The sequence below is a fragment of the Spermophilus citellus genome (genome assembly GCF_964194105.1).
Source record: "Spermophilus citellus genome assembly, chromosome: 6".
NCBI lineage: Eukaryota > Metazoa > Chordata > Mammalia > Rodentia > Sciuridae > Spermophilus > Spermophilus citellus.
This window is the reverse complement of record NC_138187.1, coordinates 28,991,266-29,002,321: the sequence shown is the minus strand read 5'-3', so window position 1 is coordinate 29,002,321 and position 11,056 is coordinate 28,991,266.

Below are 11,056 nucleotides of genomic sequence, written 5' to 3'. Positions count from 1 at the left end.
GCTGTCTGGGAGGGAGGGTGTGGCCTGAACCGAGAAGTCGACCCCCGGCGGGCTCCGCTGTGGGGCTAGAGGCACCGGAAAGGTCCGAGTCCCCGGACGCTGGGTCCCTTTGGCAATTGCTAAAGTGCGCAGTGGGAAGTAGTCTGACTGTGCTAGGGGACACGCGGGCCGGGGAACGGGCGAGGAAGGGGCACTTACAGAAGCCCTGCATAGGTGTGAGTCTAATGAATGAGCGACCAGACGAACTTACCAAATAATGTCGTGTGTGTGTGTGTGTGTGTGTGTGTGTGTGTGTGAAACTCAGGAGGCGGTGACAGCCTGGGTGATAGCCCAGGCTGCCCAGAGGTTTTTGAGACCCCCCAGGTTAAAGATCTGTATTGCTGGGTTGGGGCTGGGGCTCAGTGGCAGAGCGCTTGCCTAGCACGTGGGAGGCAATGGGTTTGACCCTTAGCACCACATAAAAATAAATAAAATAAAGGCATTCTGTCCATCTATAACTACAAAAAGTTTTTTTTTTTAATCTGTTGCAGTCATTTGCTTTGTCTTTGAGCATCTGCTTTGGGAGAAGGGGGTTTTCTCGTTTGTCATTTCATTTACTACTACTGTACCTTCTGCAGTGGGGACCTAGTGAGGTGCTCTGGTTGCGGAGGGAAGATTACTTGCAGGAGGCTGGGAGGTCACACAGGTGGCCCCTGGCAGGACCAAGCTTGGTCTTCCCCATACACCATGACTACAGGTGTTTCCACTGGGGCCCGCGGTCCTTCACAAACACCCAGGGCCAGAGCTGTTTCTGGAATTGCCCATCTTGTAGTTCCCTCCCCAATCTGAAGGCTGTTGCCTGGCCCTGGATATCTGTGACACCCCACCTTGGGACCCCTCCTCTGCATTGCCCTAAGCCTGACCTGCAGATCTGAGTCCCAAACAGCTCTGCTACTTCCTTGCTGGGTGGCCCTGGGTGGCTTCCTAAGCTTCTATGGGCTGGTTCCATTTCAACACTTGCAAAGAGATGACAGGAGCAGCCACACCTGTCAAAGACATGCGGGAGATGGTGTGTGTGTGCGGTTTTCTGTTTTCCTGTTTTGTTATTTATACACTACACACACTCTCTACCAAATTCAGAAGTTATTGAAGATTGACAGTGAAAAGTCCCTTCTCTCCCAGCCACACATCGTCTTCCCCAAGGAATCCTTGCACATCCTTCTGGAGATACTCTCTGCCTATAATTCAGCTGTGGACATATGTTGTTTTCTTTTGTACACAAATAGTAGCTCACTGTTTACTCTTACAGATCCACTTATTCCATCTTGGAGAGCTGTGCAGATCTACCCATGAAAAGATCCTATTCTCTTTGTCGTTGTGTGGACCTACCATCATCTCCTCCACAGATCAGGGTCCACAGTAAGTGGACTGGCAGTCTGTTGCAGTCATTTGCTGTCACCAGGCAATAGCCTGGGTCACATGTTGCATGTGAGCAACTGATGATAAATTCCCAGCCAGAAGCTGCATGCATGCAGGACTTCCATAGGATTGCTAATTGTCTTGCTGCAATGATTATTCCCATGGACAGGGCCACTCCCAAGCAGGAGAGCCCCAGATCCCCCTTGTCCTCACCACTTCACTCTGTCAGTCTTGTGATTTTTGTGTGATTATAATTTGTCATGGTTCTTACAGGATTTTTTTTTTTTTTGTACTTGGGATTGAACCGGGGTGCTTCACCACTGACCCACATCCCCAGACCTTTTAATTTTTTGTTTTGAGACAGGGTCTCTCTAAGTTGCTTAGGACCTCACTAAATTGTTGAGACTGGCTTTGAACTTGTAATCCTCCTTCCTCAGCCTCCTGAGCTGCAGGGATTACAGGCATGTGCCACTGCACCCACCTTGGCTGGCTTCTTGTAGGGGCTCATTACCGCAACCTTGGGCTATTTCTTTTTTTTTCTAAAATAATTTTGCAGTGCCAGGGATGGAACTCAGGACCTCCTGCATGCTAGGCAAGCCCTCTGTCACCAAGCTACACCCTCAGCCCACCTTGGTCTGTTTTTCAGGTCTGACTGGTGGGTTAGGGGCCGAGAGGTCTCTGCCACATCCGGTGTCAGGATGCAGGCTGATCCCTTCCAGCCTGCAGGTGCACAGCCCAAGGCTGGCCCAGGGAAGCCCAGGTTGGAGGGACCTTCTCTCCTGGGTCGTTTTTACCCCCTTCAGGACCCCTTGTTCATTCACTGCTGGTCCTAGGAAGCTGGTCCTCTCTTCCTAAAGCAACCCTGTCCATCTTCAGATTACTCTGGTTGAGGCTAGGGCCTGGACCCCCGCCCATATGCCTCCAGAGTGACCCCAGAATGGTCCAGCTGGAACATGCCTCCCTCCCGCAAAGCCTCAACCTCCTCTGCTCCAAGCCAGGCTCCCCTCGCTCTGCGAGACTTCTAGACCCACAATGACCAGGTCATTGTTCCCTGCCCAGCCTCCACTCGACCACCAGGCCTTCTAGAACTTAGCTCCCAGAGCAGGGACGGGACCCCTACTGTGCCCTGGGCTACACAAAGCAGACTTGAGCATCCCAAATCCTCCCTCCTGGACCCTGGGCCCTCTGTAATGCACCTTCAATCCCATAGTTTTGTGGGGCCACACCTCTGTGATTTCTGGTTCCAAACAATAGAAACCAGCTCTAATTTAAACAAAAAAGAGGATTCATTAGAAGCCTATCTAGTGTGACTCAGGGTCTTTGGGAGGGTCAGAGAACCAGGCCTAAAGGCCACACATGACCAGGAGCAATGCCCCAAATCACATGCCAGACGTGGCCATGGCGCCAGGCTCCTCATCTCGCAGGACACTGGACCAGGGACTGCACCCCTTGTCACTGTGGGACTAGAAAGTCAGTGACAATGACCAGCCAGCATCTGTGCTGGGAGGTACAGAGAGCAGCCTGCTAGAAAGGAAGGGGACAGCCTAGTGACAATAGTCACTGCAGGATCTCCAGTTTCTCCATATCACACCCCAAATGGCATCCCAAGTGACTAGATGTCACCTGGACTCCAGGCTCCCACATAGTCTTCTCCTTTGATTCTCAGGACAGTCGATGTGCTGTCCCCATCACTCCCCAGGCTCCTGTGACACACCTGGCATCCACATTAGGAGGGTGTGAGGCTCGCTGCTTGGGGACTGCCATTCTAGTGGCCCTTCCTGTGTCCACCGCTGCTGACCTGTGAGGCCCTTCTCTCCACGTGGCCCAGTGGCCTAGGAACACAGCCTGGGAACATGGGGACTCTTGGGGCAGAACAGGTTCCACACTAGATTCAGTGGGGGTGGAGGAGCCAAGCTATCAGCCAGTTCCTGGAAACTAGTCTCTGAGGAGGGGGTGAGTCAGAGGGTGAGGCCGGAGAGGAGCCCGGCCAGCTGCGCAATTCCGTCTATACCCACCTCTGTGGTGGCTGCAGAGGGGACCTTTGCTGAGAAAACCATGGCTCCTTTCCCCAGCTCTCTCCCTCATTCAATCCTCTTGCATTGACTCACTCGGTCATTTGGTAATTTACCTGCTGTGTGCACTGGGCACTGGAGAGCCCCCAGAAAAGCCAACCAAGGTCTCTGCCCTCAGGGTGGGTGAAGGCGCTGGAGAGAAATGAATGAGGTCTGCAGAGGAGGGATGCTTCACTTTGTTCTGTGATGCCTGGAGCCACCTTGGGACTCCACAGATGGTTCTCATCAGATGCGGCCCCTGGATCTTGGACTTGCAGAACCAAGGGCTAAATAAACCTCTTTTCTTTATAAATTACCCAGCCTGTGGTATCAATTATAGCAACGGAAAGTTGGTTAGACTGGAAGGAGGGCTCCAAATGGGGCAGCAGCAGGAAGAGGCACACCGGCACGATGAAGGCTGGGCTGTTCTGGAAACATCCTCGAGGGACACAGGGAGGCTTGTGCATGTGATTGGAGAAGCAGCCAGGAACCAACAAATGGGGGACCAGGGCTGCTGGGGAGAACTTGGATGTTTCTTGGGGAAGGGTCTGGAGATGAGGCGTGACATGGGGGTCTCAGGTTTTGGAAGTGGGGGACAATTTTGAAGCGTTAGTATGTGTGCCTCTTCACCCCCAGCTTCCCGTGCCTGTCACCCCCGGGGGGGGGGGGGCGGGCGAAGGTCTGGAATATCCCTGTGCACATGGTTTTTCTTTTCTTTATATTTATTTTTTAGTTGTAGTTGGACAAAGCAGTTGATCCTGACCCATGAAGAAGTCCTATGTACCCAGTTACAGGACAGGAGGTACATCTGGAGTTTCAATGCATGCTTTTGAAATGCACAGCAGATCAATCACAATAAAAGAAAAAGTATTTGGGTTGCAAGAATCCTGGTCTTTGAGTATCAAAAGAGCTCTGGGGGAGCCCCCAGGACCAGTGGCCCCAGCCCAGTCTCCCCTGATGCTTTGGCACTACCTGGGGATTGGATCAGAAGTTGAATGGACTGAGATGAGGGATGAGGATTTAATCTCAATTAAATTGAATAAAAGATAAAGCTTTGCTTTGAGAAAATAAGCTGAGTGTGTGTGTGCTACATACCTTGCCCGTCAGTCAGGGTTATTTTGGGAACAGCATCAGCTAAGCACTACCCTACACCCCAATAAACATTTAAAAATGAGCCACTACTAGTTTTCTCCAAAAAAGTTAAAAATAGAGCTGGGTCTAGTGGTGCACATCTGTAATTCCAGTGACTCTAGATGCTGAGGCAGGAGGAACTCAAGGTCAAGGCTAGCATCCGCAACTTAAGGAGTCCCTCTGCAACTTAGAAGGAGTCTGTCTCAAAATAAAATAAATAAATAAATAAATAGGGCTGGGGATGTGGCTCAGTGGTTGAGCACCACTGGGTTCAATCCCTGGTACCAAAAAAATAAAAAATAGAATGACTATAAGATCCAGCAATACCACTTCTGGGGAAATATCCAAAAGAATTGGGGAACAGGGTCTCCAAAGGACATTTGTACTTCTGTGTTCATTGCAGCGTTAGTCACAATAGGCAAGAGGTAGGACCAACCCAGCCAGAGTGGACCAATGCACCAACCAGATGTGGCAAGCGGCATGTACCTACCATGGAGACCCACTCACTCTCATACGTGCTGCAACATAGATGGAACTTGCCGGCAACGTGCTAAGTGAAACAAGCCACACGGAGAGAAAAAAAAAGGCAAAGACGCAGGATTTCACTTTCAAGAGGTGTCTAGAATAGTAAAATTTATAGAAATGGAAAGTAGAATTGCGGTTATGGGGAGGTGGGGGAAGGGACTGTTTATGGGCCATAGAGGTTTTTATTTGGTTAAATGAGAAGGATCTAGAGATCTGTCACACAGCAACATGAATGTTAGTATCACTCCACACTTAAGGGTCATGAGGCCAGGTGCGGTGTCACACGCCTGTAATCCCAGTGGCTCAGGCGGCTGAGGCAGGAGGATTGCAAGTTCAAGGCCAGCCTCAGTAACAAACTTGTCAGGCCCTGAGCAACTCAGTGAGACCCTGTCTCTAAATCCAACACCAGAAGAGCTGGGGAAGGGGCTCAGTGGTAAATCCCTGGGGTCAAAAATAAAAATAAAAATAATGGTTAAAATGGCAAACTTGGGGCTGGGGATTCAGCTCAGTTGTAGAGAGGACTCTAGCCTAAATTGAATGATCTCCTGGGTTCCATTCCCAGACTGCAAAAAAAAAAAAAAAAAAAAAGAGAGAGAGAGAGAGAGAGAAGGTAAATATTTCACCTTTCCAAGTTATTTAGATACAAGGGACTCTTTTGGTTTGCTGCTGGCCTCGATTCCTCCACTAACATCATGCATTCTTGGGAATCTTGGGGATTCTCCCAAAGTAAGAAAATGTGACCTACAAATTGTTTTCGTGTGCAGTGACGCATTTGGGAATACTAAATTTAACAATGGACGAAACTGACCTCGTGTTACATTTAGAAGACATTTAAGTAAACATTTTTTTTTTTTTAATTTTGTGGCTTTAATATTTTGGAGCTACTGCCTTTGTCCCCCAGCTCAAGAATTTTCACGCCCCTGGGGCTTCCTGTGGGGTGGGGGGCTCCTGGAAAGCACCTCCCTCCGGAGGAAAGATCTTCCCCCACCTTCCCCCTCCCCTCCACAGCAGCTCCTGCCCCTGGCCTGTGGATGCCAAGCCTTTTGGGAGAAGGGGACATCTGGGAGGTGGCCGACTTTAGGACAATGGGACAGAAGCTGGGTGGCAGCAGGTACTGAGGTGGCAAGAGCAGCCCCGACACAAAGGCCAGAGGACCCAGCTATGGACGTGCCAGCACAGGAGTGCGGACTCCACCCAGGGGCACCAGGTGGCCTGGCAGGCTCTGGGCTGAGGGACAGCAGCGTGCCAAGACTTGTCAGCCCCAAAGAGCCTGAAGGGACAGGCAGAGAATCCTCCATAGGTCAGAAGGAACTGTCCCCAGCTTCTCTCTGCCCCATCAATCACGACACTCCACCCACCTTGTTTAGACAGACAGCATTAAACCACACTTTTTAAAAACAGGCCCACAGGAAAGAGTGCGGCGTCTGGAGCCAGAGTTCAAATCCTGGGTCTAATGACTAAGGTAGCTTACTGTGTGACTGTGGGTAAGTTACTCAGCCTCTCTGAACCTTATCTGCCTAATCACTAAAGTGGGGTAATGGTGGCTATAAATAGTATCTTCCCGAGACTCTCATTAGTCCTCCCAGAAGCAGGGCCGGCTCCCACCAGCCCACTTCCACGAGTGAGCAAACCGTGAACCTAGCCCCTCTCTGCACAGCTGTGTCTCAACACCTTGGGTCCTTCTGTGCATCATTGGGGTGACTGACAATGGTCTTCAGCAGAGGCCAAGGTGGCTGGAGGCAGCTTGGGGATGGTGACAGATGTCCCTCAGATGCCCTGGGGTGTGGGGATCCCAAGTGGGCCAGTGTCTGCAGGAGGAGCTCAGCCCTGGGGGAAGGAGATGGTTTTATGCTCTGCAGCCCCTCAGCCCCAGCCCTGAGGGTGAAACCGTTGCCCCTTCCCGAAGTCGGAGACTGAGGTGTGGAAAGAAATGGAAGTCCCGGAGTCCTGGGGGTCACCTGCCAGCAGGTGACACCAGAGTCTTGTTTTCTTTTTTTCTTTTTGGGGGGTGTACCAGGGTGTACCCAGGGACGATTAACCACTGAGCCATATCCCCAGCCCTCTTTGTTTTTCCTTAGATGGGCTTTTATTTTATTTGTTTGTTTGTTTGTCTGTTTATGTATGTGGTGCTGAGATTTGAACCCAGTGCCTCACACCTGCTAGGCAAGCACTCCACCATTGAGCCCCAGCCCCTGCCCTTTTTATACTTTATTTAGAGACAGGGTCTCACCAAGTTCCTGAGGCTGGCTTTGAACTCATGATCCTCCTGCCTCAGCCTCCTGAGTCTCTGGGGTTACAGGGACACCAGAGTCTGGGATCCAATGTCCCAGTCTCTGGGAGCAAACAACCAGGGGCACACTCCTCCCTGAAGACTGGAGGCAGCGGGCTTCCTGGAAGTGGTGGCGGGGTCAGGCGGGGAAGAGGGCAGGAGGAGGAGCAGGGCCGGGAGGAGGACAAAGGGCCAGGCATGAGGCCGAGGTGGCCCAGGGCAGGGGGAGACAGCTTGATCCGGAGGAGAACCTGGCTTCTGGGACCCTGTGCAGGACTGGTCTTCACGGGGCCCTGGCTGGGCCTCTCCTGGCTCCTCTGGGAGACGGATGTGTGGGTGTGAAGGGAACTTGGGACCAGGCCAGTGCGTCTGCAGCTGCCACGTAAACCTGTCAGGGATTCTGGCGCCATGGTCTCCTGGAGCCGGGACAGGGCCTGGCTGGGCTGACGGGACCCAGGAGCCTTCGGTGGGGGATGGAGGCCAGAGGCGGTGGCTCCTGGTTCTCAGCCTGGCCCTTGCCTAGAGAGGCCGGGCCTGCTCCACATCCGAGAGCCCCTCTTGGGCCTGCTTCATCCTGCACCCCATCCTCTGCTTCCCCAGCTCCTGGTACAGCGTGGGCAACTGGGACCCGCCCCTCGGGGTGAGCCCAGCCCTCCAGCTCTCTGGGTCCCCTGCCCTATCTGCCCCCAGCAGGACCCTGCCATCCCCACTAGCATCTCGCTCTACCTGGAAGTTTCTATTACTGACCCCATCCCTCCCAGGCCAGAGCCACCTGTCGCGGGCCATCGGTGGGCTGTGTGCGTGCGCTGTGAGCATTGCTGCTCTGTCTGGCTGTGCCCTGTGAGTCCTTCTCACTCCCTCTGCCTTTGACCCCACACAGCACCTGAGATGGGTGTGGCTTGCCAAGATGTCACTCAATCTACTGACCACATGATATCACCAAGCTGGACTCAACCCCCTGAAACCTGACCCTCTGCCTTATTTGGAAAGAACATTCCATGGAAACTCCCTTTGTACGTCCCCCCATATACAAATAAAGAATTCAGGTGCCTCACTCTCTCTTTCCAACGGACCCCTAAGGTCGAGAAAAATGTACTTTCTGTCTGTGTGTGTGATTATTTTGTGCCAACCCAAATTCACCTGGAGTGACCCTGAATGATCTAGTCGCATGTCACGGCACCCACCCAGACTCCGCCAGACGCAGGGCGGTCTAGAATGCCCCACAGGTGTGCGCTGAAATCCACAGATTCTGTGAGATGAGGTTTCACACATGCCCAAGTCAACGTCTAGGACATTTGAGCCCCGGCAGGCTTCCTCAGCCCCATCCCGACACCCTCACCCCCAGGGATAACCTCTTCCCCAACTTGTCACCATGGAGTAGTCTCATTTGTACCAAGGATTGAGCCCAGGACTGCTTAACCACTGAGCCACATCCCCAGCCAAAATATTTTTATTTAGAGACAGGGTCTCAGTCAATTGCTTAGGGCTGGCTTTGAACTTGTGATCCTCCTGCCTCAGCCTCCCGGGCTGCTGAGATTACAGGCGTGTGCCACCCAACCAGCCTGGACATTGATTTTGTTTCTGTTGGGGGGCTGTTATGCGTAAAGCTGCCATGAATGTCCTTGCGCAAGACTTTTGGGACATAAAAGCATTCATCTCCCTTGGGGAATAAATACCTAGGAGCAAGAATTGCTGGGTCCCAGGGCACAAGAACACTGGATCCAGGCCTGTGTCCATCTGCAATTAACTAAATAAATAAGTGTGGCCCCCAGTTCAAACAGAGAGGCTGGGCCATGGACCTATATCCCTGGACTTACCTGCTGACATGGGGACATTCATCTCAAAGCCGTTCTCTCCCACCCCCACCTTTCTGTGGGTCCCTGCTTCCCGGGTCATCCTTCCCAGGCTGTGGGTGCTCTGGGCACTGGTCCAGGTACTGATTAGCCATGGCCCTGACTGAGGAGGGTGAGTGGAATTCAGAAGGACAGATGCCCACAGCCTGTCCAGAAGTCCCTGAGAGGAGCCCTGGGCTGCAAGATGGAAGTTCTGTTCCCTCTGAGGGAAGGGGCTTTCTCCTTGTTGGTCGTAGGCTCTTCAGCTGTAAGAGGAGGCCCTGGCCCCACATGTCCACCCCACATGGTGGTCAGAAGCCAGACCAGAGACCAGGAGGGGCTGCTCTGCTCTGCAAACCACAGGCCAAACGATCTGGGATTTCTGCATCTGGGATGCTGGAGGGAGGTAGAGAAAGATCCTGGTGGGCCCCCTGGGGAGGTGGTGGGGGCAGGTGTGAAGGGCCTGGGGAGGGACAACCATGGAAACTGACCTGTCTGGACTGTGTTCTGCTTTGGGAGTCAGTGTTCTTTTTCTTTCTCGCTCTTTTTTAGTTGTAGGTGGACACAATACCTTTATTTTATTTATTTATTTTTATGTGGTGCCGAGGATCGAACCACATTAAAAAAAAAAAAAAAAAAGGCCACAGGGCTTCACAAAGTTGGCCTCCAATTTGAGAGCCTCCTGCCTCAGCCTCCCGAATCACTAGCATTACAATGAAAGATTTGGGGACAGCTTTTAACTTCTTGGAGCCTTAGCACAGGCCTGGTGTCACTTCAAGGTCCTGGTGGGATTCAGAACCTGTTCATCCAGCAGGCAAGGAGGGGATAGCCAGGGCCACATGGCCACACCTTCCCCAGGCCCTGAGAAACGGCCTCCGGGCCAGGCAAGGCTGGAGTAGGCCCACCATGGTAAGAGGAGGGTCTTCTGCACTTTGGAGGCAGAGAAGCCTCCATTCTGTGTCCCTGACATTCACAGAAACTCGCCTGCGGCTGGTCAGAGGGGCCAAGTCGGTGGTTAGGCCATGACCAGAGGTGTGGTCCCCACTCTGCCTTTGGCCCTCAGCCCAGATGCAGGTTGCTCTCTTCCCAGAAGTTTATCCCCTGAGTGGAGTTCCGTGCTTTGCCCTCATTAACCTTCTGAACCTTCCAGAAAGAGAATGGAAATGCCCAGCCTCATCTTCCCATGGAGGAAGCTGGAGGTGGGATTGGAGACTACCCAGGACTGCTGGGGTCAGAGATCTGGGGACCAGAGGCCAGGCAGGAAATTGTCCTAGGAGGGGGCTTTCCACCAGTCAGGTCCCCAGGGAGTCCCCGCACAGTCGGAGTGAGAGAGCCCGACATCCCTGCCTCCCATGAAGGGCCCTGCTCCTCCCAGTCACCTCTGCCCTCTAGTGGGCTCCTATGTCCTGCTAAAAACCCCCTCAAGGGCTCCCACGACCCTCAGAATCCAGTCCTGACCCTGGGACCTCCCCTGGCTGGCCCCGGCCACCTTGGTTCCATGCACCCTGTCTCCAGCAGGCTCAGATACTCACTCCTGAATAAAGGCTCACACCCGAGGCCTGGGCTCTCCTCCCAGAGAAGGGGTCCCACAGCGGGGTGGCTGGGCTCCTGGGAGACCCCAGTTTGAAAATACACCCCTGCCTGGAGCACAGATTACACCTGTAATCCCAGCAGCTGGGGAGGCTAAGGCAGGAGGATCAAGAGGTCAAAGCCAGCCTCAGCAAAATTGAGGCACTAAGCCACTGAGTGAGACCCTGTCTCTAAATATAACATAAAATAGTGCTGGGGATGTGGCTCAGTGGTCAAGTGCCCCTGGGTTTGATCTCTGGCACTCACGCATGTGCGTGCAC